This window comes from Artibeus jamaicensis, unplaced genomic scaffold, assembly GCF_021234435.1.
Source record: "Artibeus jamaicensis isolate MK-2021 breed Jamaican fruit bat unplaced genomic scaffold, CSHL_Jam_final contig_332, whole genome shotgun sequence".
NCBI lineage: Eukaryota > Metazoa > Chordata > Mammalia > Chiroptera > Phyllostomidae > Artibeus > Artibeus jamaicensis.
The window spans coordinates 10,854,334-10,863,816 of record NW_026521788.1 but is presented as its reverse complement, the minus strand read 5'-3'; positions in this window follow the sequence as shown (position 1 = coordinate 10,863,816).

The following is a 9,483-nucleotide window of genomic DNA, read 5'->3' as shown; positions in this document are numbered from 1 at the left end:
ATGACACAAAAGGAAAGATGGATCAACCCATAGTTCATTATTCTTTCAGTCTTTTCTCATACCTCAGTAAGTCAAAAGTAGTGAGTGTTGGTAGAAAGTGCAAATATCAAGAAAGAAAATAAAAACAGTTGGAATTAATTGTATTTAACATTTCTATTGTTCTTAATAGGAGCTAAGGCAACTTTTTCACCTAACTTTCAGTTGGTGCCTTACAGCTATGTTTGATCCCACAACTCTATTTGGAGCTGGAGCATCTAGGGGCTGGGCTTCTATTCTTTTGCTTAAAGATTTGTATTTGCAATTTCTAGCCAGTTCAATAAAGAAAGAACAAGAAATAAAAGGCTAACATTACAGATCAGGAAAAAAGAAATAAGCTCAATTTGCAGGTGACAACGTATATTTGTTGTCTACATAGAGAATCCTCAGGAGTCTTCAAAATAAAAATTCCTATAACTAATAATTTAGCAATATTGCAGGTAAACTTACAAAAGCTAGTAAACACATAAAAATCAATTACTCCATGGACAAAACAATACTACTTAAATCACACTCCTCTCCCCCCAAAAAGCATTTACATTTTGTAAAGCTAGCAAATGTGTACAGGACTTGTATGCTGAAATTACAAAACACTGACAAATAAAATATAAAAAGATTAAAACAAATGTAAAGATGTATTTGTTAATGGATTGGAACACTCAATGTAGTGGAGATGGTAATTCCAAATTGATATACAAGTGTAATGAAATTCTTATCAAAATGCCAGCAAGAATATTTAGTAGTTAAAACATGATCATTCTAAAAGTTATCTGGAAATGTTGAAAAATTAGATAAGCTCAAACTGTTTTTAAAAAGATGGGAAAAGTGAAAGTGTTAAGTGGAAGTTTAGAAGGCGGAGGGGTGAGAGGGGTCCATAGTACTTGCAGAAAAAAACTCAAAATTAACTTGATTAACTGCCTCTGGCCAAGTACCTATTTTTAACAGGATAAGAAAAGGTGGTCTGGAGCAAGGTAAAAGCCGGAATTAACAAACCTCCACCCTTACTTATGTTTAGGAGGCCACACCCTCCCTTGGAGAAATATGCAGCACCTTCTCCCACGAAATCAACAGGCAATTCCCTCAGCTCAACCCACAAATTATATAGATTCTCAAAGAAATTGAGTGCCTAAGCCCAGCCTCTTCCATGAGAACTTATCACTAATAAACTTTGCATACATGCTAATAGGCTTGCTGATCTGTAGTCCTTTAGTGTGTCTGCAGGAAAAACTGAGCCTTCCACAGCATTTTGAATCAGTTTACATCATTTTAAGAGAGCACATAGCTACAGTAATCATAGCTGTTTAGTATTCGTACAGGTATAAGCAAATACATCGAAAGAGCAGATTAGAAATCCTAAAAATTGTACATAGGTAATTTTACAAAGTCATAATATTATAAAATTATAAATGCAACTTTTAAAAAATGGTCCTGGAACAAATGGACATCTACTGGAGGGGGGGAACACTTTGACCAGGAACTCATGGTTTACATATGGACTTAAATAAAAAAATAGAAAACTTTAACAATTAATAGGAAATAGTCTTTGGAATCTAGGTCTAAGCAAAGTTTTCTTATTTGTTACCAAATATATTACCCACACATAGAAAAATTGATAAATTGTATTACATCAAATTAAAATCCTTGCTCTATAAAATATCCTGTTAAAAGATTAAAAATACAAGCTGTAGATTGGAGAAATGACCACATATAAAAAAAAAAAAGACTAGGATTTAAAATTAAAAATTGCTCTAAAAAAGTGACTTTATAACAATCCATTGAGAAAATAGGTTTTAAAAATGAGATATTTTCTTAGAGAGGATTTGGAGATAGAAAATAAGCACTTGAAAAGATGTTCAACACCATTTGGGAAATGCAAATTAAAAATGCAATGAGATGTTGCTATGTATGTATGAAGGCAGACAAAATTATGAAGAAATATAGTGGCAACACTAAGTGCTGGCAAAGATATTCAGATTCTAGATCATTCACATTGCTGCCATACATTTCAAGCTGCTCTTGAAAACATTTTGGCAAGAAGTCACAGTGAGAAAATGATAAAGACAGGAGCAGCTTCCAGGGTTTACCAGTTTGTGACAAAATTTAGAGGCGAGGCTTGGTAGCAGCCTCCAAGGATCCTGAGCTGATGGGCTCCCCAGGATGTGCGATGAATTCGGGATGTGGAAAGCAGTGTCCTCTACTCGCCCTGGTTTAAGCTGCTTCTGCAGCAATCAATCTTAAAAGTCAACACATCTTGACTTCTTGCTGTGTGCAAGTCCTAAAACTATGGCAGGCTATGAAAGAGGTTCTTTTCCAAGATAGAAACATAGGAATCTTTTGAACTCACCTCCTCTCAGGGACAGAACAAATCTACAGCTACATTGAGAGCAATTTCCATTGAAAAAAATCCTAGAAGGGTATTACTTTTATTGAGGCAATAACTTCATAAGGTATGTAAATGTTTAATCACTATGTTGTACATCTGAAGCTAATATTGTATGTCAACTGTCACTGAAAAAAATGAATTTAAAAAATAAAGGATAAGAGGAAGGTAAAAAAGACCCTGCAAAAATAAAACCAAAGAAAAGAAATTATAAATCTAGGAACTAGCTGTACCACTCCTACTGTCAAGCAAACAAGAAAATACCCACAGCTCCTGCACGGGAAAGGCTGAGACACACCCGCTGGCATTGACCCCATTTCCAGCAAAATGTCATGAAAGTGGGAGAAAATTCTCACCTCCCAGCTTTGGACATCTAGCACCCCAACTTCTAAGTCTCCCATCTGAGGGACAGGCTCCCAGAACACCTTGTTCTGAAAGTCAATGGCTTTCATCCTTGAGACCTACAAGGCTATAATAAACAAAGAAACATTCCTAAGAGGTTCTTTATGACTCACCGCCGTATTCCCCCAGGGCTCAGGGTAGAGAGAGCAGGTAAAAAGCCTACATCCCAGCCTTTCCCTGAGAAAGGCCTGTCTGTACACTGTTAAAGCTGCTGCTGAGGGTGAGGCTTCTGATTTAGCACACACCTGGGGTTCGACTGCAATCCTCTCTGGAGACCAGGGAAACCAGCAAACACCACCTCAACCTTCTTACTTGAATCCACTGTAAACCATCAATATCTTCCTGTAAAGAGCTTGTACCCAATTCCTGTCACCCCAGCTTCGCAGATGCCACCCAAAGGATGGGCTCCAGGAAGACCCGGCTGTGACAGCCAATGGGATTGCATTCACGAGTCCCACAGGACTGCTCCTCCCTCAGCTGTACATGGGGTCCAAGAACAGAGAGCACAAGCAAAGATGCCAAGCTTCTATTTCCTCCCTGGAAGGGGCCGCAACAACACCCTTTCCCAGCTGCTGCCTGAAGGTCTGGTACCTATTCAAGCTCATCTAGGTGTTAACTGCGATACTCCACTTTAAGTCACTGACAGGTCTTGGCATGATCTCAGCTACTGGAAGCCGCTAAGATTAACTAAGGAAACCCGAACAATTGCAAAGGTTTGAGAGGCCACCAAGAGCTAGGCTGAGGTGAGTGGTAATGTTTAAGTCCTATAGAAGATCACTCCCTCAAGACTGGGAGAGGTGTGGCTGTTTTATCTAATGCATGGAAATCAACACCCACATTCAGGGAAAATGAAGAAACAAAGGAATATGTTCCAAACAAAAGAACAAGATAAACTTCAGAAACAGACTTGAATGAATACATTAGTGAATGTATTGAATGAATACATCTGATAAAGAGTTCAAAATAGCCATAAAAAGATGCTCAGTAGAGTCAAGAGAACAATGCATGAATAAAGTAAGAACTTCACCCAAGAGGCAGGAAATCATAGAGCTGAGGAATACAATAACTGACTTTCCCATATTACTTGAAAAATTTTCTCTGATATGGTTACTCCCTTGTCTCTCTTTATATCTACTCACTGAAAAGGAAAAGCTTTCCTGTGATACTGAGAATATCCTAGCCAGCTGAGCCTTTTCTGGAGATGACATTTCATACCTCTGGTTCTCCTAAACAATCACCTCTTTGTAGAGAAAAAGTAATATTTTATTTCAGGAAAAATCCATGAATTCAATGTCTTCTTGGTTGGTCCCTGATTAGAAAGAAAAATTAAGGGATATTCTTAGGTCATCTGTATAATCCAATATCCAGGAAGCTATTGGGCTCATGGTTTTAATAATTCTCATTAATAAAATCATGTCAATATAAGAAACATCCAAACCTCTAGAGGATTTTTATAAGGGTTTATTTGAGCCCAATGGGCAACATATACAGGGAGAAATGCTCTGGAGCATAAGAGTTTTGCAGTTTTCTTTTATGCTTTTGAAATTAAGAGGGAAATGTAATGAAGAACACATGAAGGTAGGAGAAAGCAGGGAGAGGGTCAGATTACAGGGTAGTTAAGATTCTGTGCTTTCTTGAGGGGGCTGAAAGTGTGGTCACATGTTAGAAGGGGTTACAAAGCAGGCATTTCAAAGGTGTGTTAACCTAGATGTACAAGAACAACGGATGAGTCTTGATTAAAACAAAGATAAGCCTTTTCTAAAGAAGTTATCTGCCTGGGGAATGACTACCCACCATGACCTGCCCAGCTAGGAATTTATGATCAAATCACCCTGGGAGGTTATTTTCCATAGAACCCCTTTCTTGTCTACAATCCAAATAAGAAAATAACTTTGGTATAAACAAAAAAATAAGTAATACTTCAAATGCGAAAAATTTTCTTCGAAATAAAGGAATTTTGTAGAAATTCATTTTTAGGAAGTACTATGTGATAAATTGTTTAAATCTACTAGTATTTAGTACATTGACATTCAGTGTTCTCGTTTAGTAAAATTTGTAATTCTGTAAACAAGACTAATCTTTATAAAACAACTAAATGTACACTATACTTTTAAATGATGTTTTCCCTTTTAATGTAAATCAAAAAGGGTTTAAATTTATTTTTCCTTCAATAATTGTATTTCAGTGAATATATTTGGTAATTCAACATTGGTATAGAACGTATTTGGTTTCCTTTCTTGCAAGCATTGAGTTTCATTTTTCTTTGGTTTTTCTTAAACTGTATCAGAAATAAAGCCTTGAAAATTCAATTTTTAATTACCAATGTAAGTGGAGTGTCAATAAGGAAGTGAAAAGAAGCTGTCAATAATTAAACTAAAATCATCCACAATAAGTGAATGTGCCCATGTTTTCCAAAGTCCACGTGATGTGCTAAAACTAACAAAACGTGGAATCATTAAGAAGACAGGCTAACATTTCTGAAAAGAAGTTTCCTGAGTCTTTCCAGTTCCCAAGGCAGACGTTAACTGCTTTTATTTACATTTGAACATTTTAAAAGGAATATGACATAACCCTTAAGGAACACATAATATGATGTTAAAATCATTTTACCTTTCAGGGAGAATGTCATAATAACACTTTATTGTTATGGTGAAAATAATTCTCTGCACTTGTACTTGAGTCTTATCAGAGCCCACATATCCAAAACATCCTTGCTGGAGAAAGAAGGACCAAATATTCCTTTCTTATCTGCTGAGTATGAAGTCTATATATTAAAGCGGTAGCTTATATGTACAGTAAAATGATATAGTAGGAAAATTTGGGCTACGGACAGTATTTCTTCTTCTTCTCAGAAATTCTCCCCTCCCTACAAGTTCTTTTTTTATGAATTCCAGGTTTCTAATAGGTCTTATGTGTCTTGTGACACTGTCCTTCATAAGTAATCTAGATGTGTCCAACTTTGTCTTTGGTGCTACATTTGTTTCTCAAAAATGTTATCTTGTATATCATTGCTATACAGCATGGTGTCATTGTTGTAACTGTCTTCTTAGACTTGTTTACACTAAAAACATAAAGAAGGGTGTTACATTTGACCATTTAAAGAATCCATTTTTGTCACTATATACATTTTTATTATTCCTAGAAATAGCAAATGGAGCTCTAATGAAGGAATTGCAGTTACCCCATTGAGTGGATTGGGAGAAACAGTCCTTCATCATGTTTTAAAAGTTATACCTCAAAAATAGCTGTTTATTTAGTTTACCTCTAGGTGGACCCTTATTTAAAGTCATATTTTAGCTCTCTCTGCTGTCGTAACAAATAATATGACTACTGTCTGTTCACTTAAATTAAGGCAAAGAAGGGAAAGAAGACAGTGTAAGTGACAAATAATATTTTAAATGTGTTGTGATCATTTCCAACTTAACAGTGTGTTCCAGTAGAAAAATTTTTAATTTTCCTTAAATCTTCATGACAGTGTTGCCTGGGAGTGTGCACGTGTGTGCACATGAACATATGCACATACACAAGTGTTCAGGGTGGTGGGGATGAGTGGTATGGTGGCTTTGAAATCATACAAAACCTTTCATTGATTCATGTCCCCAGTGGTACTGGGGCGAGAGAGACTGGCTTCTGTGAGTGATGGTGAAGTCAACGATCTCACCATGTCACAAGTTTGCAGATTCTGTTCTCTGTACCCCATCATCCAGCAGCCCATCAGAGGACCAGTTACTCTGTGGGCTGCATCTCCAAAAATAGCTGACAGAGTATGTGCCCCAAGGGTGAGAGCTCCCTGAACCATTTGCGAGTCATAATCAAGCAAGTGTATGCACAGAAATGATCCATAGGTATTGAATTAATTCCATAGCTAAATAGAAAAAAATACAACACTGTTCTCATGTGTCAAAATGATCATTATGAGCAGGCTGGCAATTTTTGGAGTCAAAATCATTAATATCTGTACCTTTCAAAAATAGCAGATCATAAAATTTTTTTTAAATGGAGATTTTATGGTAACATAGTACGCAATTAAAAATTATTGACTAAGTTCTAATTTACTTGGAGATAGTGTCATCATTTCTCTATGAAAAAATTATATACATATATTAATTTTTATATATTTATTTGTATATATAAATTGGATACTTGTTGAGTACTACAAAATGTCTGGTATATTTTTCTCAGGCACTTCAATGCATGTTCTATTCCTTGTCATATTTTAAAAAATATTTCAATTTTTCATGTGAGGAAATTGTGACCAAAATAAGGTAAGTGACTTATTCAAGAACCTGTAACTAGATAAGTTATATACAGACCTGAACCAGGCAAACTGACTTTATAATCTACTGATTTAGTTATATAGTACATCATTTTTTTTGCTCAGTATTGATCAGTTTAACAAAGATAAAAACAATTATTTTAATAAACATACCATTTTTAACTATAGTGGAATCCAAAATCAAAACACTATACAACTGCCCTGGCCAGTGTAGCTTAGTTGGTTGGGGCATCATTTCGTAAACTGAAAGGTCGTGGGTTCAATTCCTGGTCAGAGCACATGCTTGCATTGGGGATTCAGTCCTGGATGGGGCAGGTCTAAGATCAGGCCCCGGTCAGGGCTCCTAGGTACCAGAGGCAACAAATCCATGTTTGTTTCTTACAATGTTTCTCTCCTTTTTTCTTCCCTTCCTCTCTCGTTAAAATCAGTAAGAATGAAGACTTTAAAAAATCACTAAGACTAGATCAGATTTAGCTAATATTTGGTAACATTTAATCAGAGTACATCTCTTTCTCTCTCGCTCTCTCTCTCCCCTTGCTTTAAGTATATAGTTTAAAGATCACATTTATTATATGAATAATTATCATCTTAAAGACATATCTATGCTATTTTTACATAATACAATTTCTACTTTCATTTGTTGTAAAACAATTTGTTTATGTACAGAATACCCTGATTTAATGACAGATAATTTGGGTCTCTAGGTAACTCCCAAATATCCAGCAGTTTGCATCTGTATCAGCCTTTAAATTGGTGAGAAAATCATAAAGTCATTGAGAAAAACCCTGCTACCTTCATTTGAATGTAAATTTTACTAATCTAACTTTATATTGTAATCCCAGAATATTTATTTTCATCTTTGGTATACATACAGCAATTCATTTGATTTCCATTATGTAAAACCTCTTTCAGTCAAATATTTCAAAAGTATCCCCCTTGAATGGATATTAGGGAAGGTAAGACCTCCAGGCAAAATATTGTGTGACGAAGAAAGATTCAGATGTTCTTGGATGGAAGTGGAGTGAGGGACACACAGATGGGGTCTTGCTGTGAATTGTGACTGTGTCACTCCCAGTGTGAGAGGGGCGGGGTAGGTGGGAGTATTGGAAATATCAGCAAATTATTTTCTGTTTCTGGATTTTATTTTCCATCTAATTTTAGGTGGGAGCGATTGGTGTAAATTAAGTGATTTCTAAAGTTGTGTTTAAAATTAGTTTCCTGTAATTTTTATATAATTTTATCTTACAGAAATTTTTCTTAAAAAAATAAAAGAAACCAAAACCTATCGCTCTCTAACAACAAGGCAGCTGAAGCCCAGCAAGCACAAACGGCTCACTGCACAGAGCATGCACGATCAGTGACAACTATGTCCTAGCCACTGGCTTCTTGATTCCAGTCCCAAGGCCCTTTTGAAATTGAGAGGCATTATACATGCTTCATTATTTTAATTTTAGTGGTTTGATAGGAAGACTATTGCTTGAGTTCAATTATTGAGACAATTTCCTTTGGTTTTATATTGAGGTGTTAATATTTTTACCATTGAAATTTAATGAAAGCTTATGAGAATTGTATAAACATGCCCCAAGTCGATCACTTTATTCATCAATCCCTTACATGGCTTTTACTGTATGTCTGTCATTGTTCCAAACTCTTTGCAAACATTGCTTCATTTGGTTCTCACAATAAGTCTATTGCTGAAAAACTCATTATACCAATTTTCCAAATAGGGAAACTAAAGAAACAGACATTTTAAAAGAACAACAGCAACAACTTGGTATTGAATAATTTTGTGCCTAAAGTCATAAGAATGGGAGGTGAAGAAGCCAGATTCAGGATCCTGCAGAATGGTCTGTGGTCCATGCTTGTTCAGAGTATAAGCAAGATCATAAGAAAATTTTATTAGATAAGTTCCAAACTTTTTATTTAAAAATAATTTAAATTTTAAATAAATTTATTTTCCAATGACACAGAGATAGAGATATTACTTAAAATTAAAGAAGTGAATCTATATGTAGGCAATGTCATGCATGGCAAATATGACATCATGTCAAAATAGCATGTACACAGGCACCAAATTACACTGTTAATATTCCATATAGCATTAGGAGTTCCTAACATCTTAATGGATGTTTACTACATAGACTTACTCCATAAAATGGGAGAGATGAAAAGATAAGGTCTTCACAGGCTAAGATTACCTTGAAAGTGGGAAAAAGTTCATAGAGACACTTAGTCTACTTTTGCCAATTTCTATTTGATATTTTTTCTAAGTGAGATATCCTGCTCATTTTTCAAAACTGTTAAAACATGAACTTTAACATCAGGCAGCTTAACTTGAAGTATATAATGAGGATTAAGTCCAGTTCTTTTTTCCCTCTGGCTTCTTGAG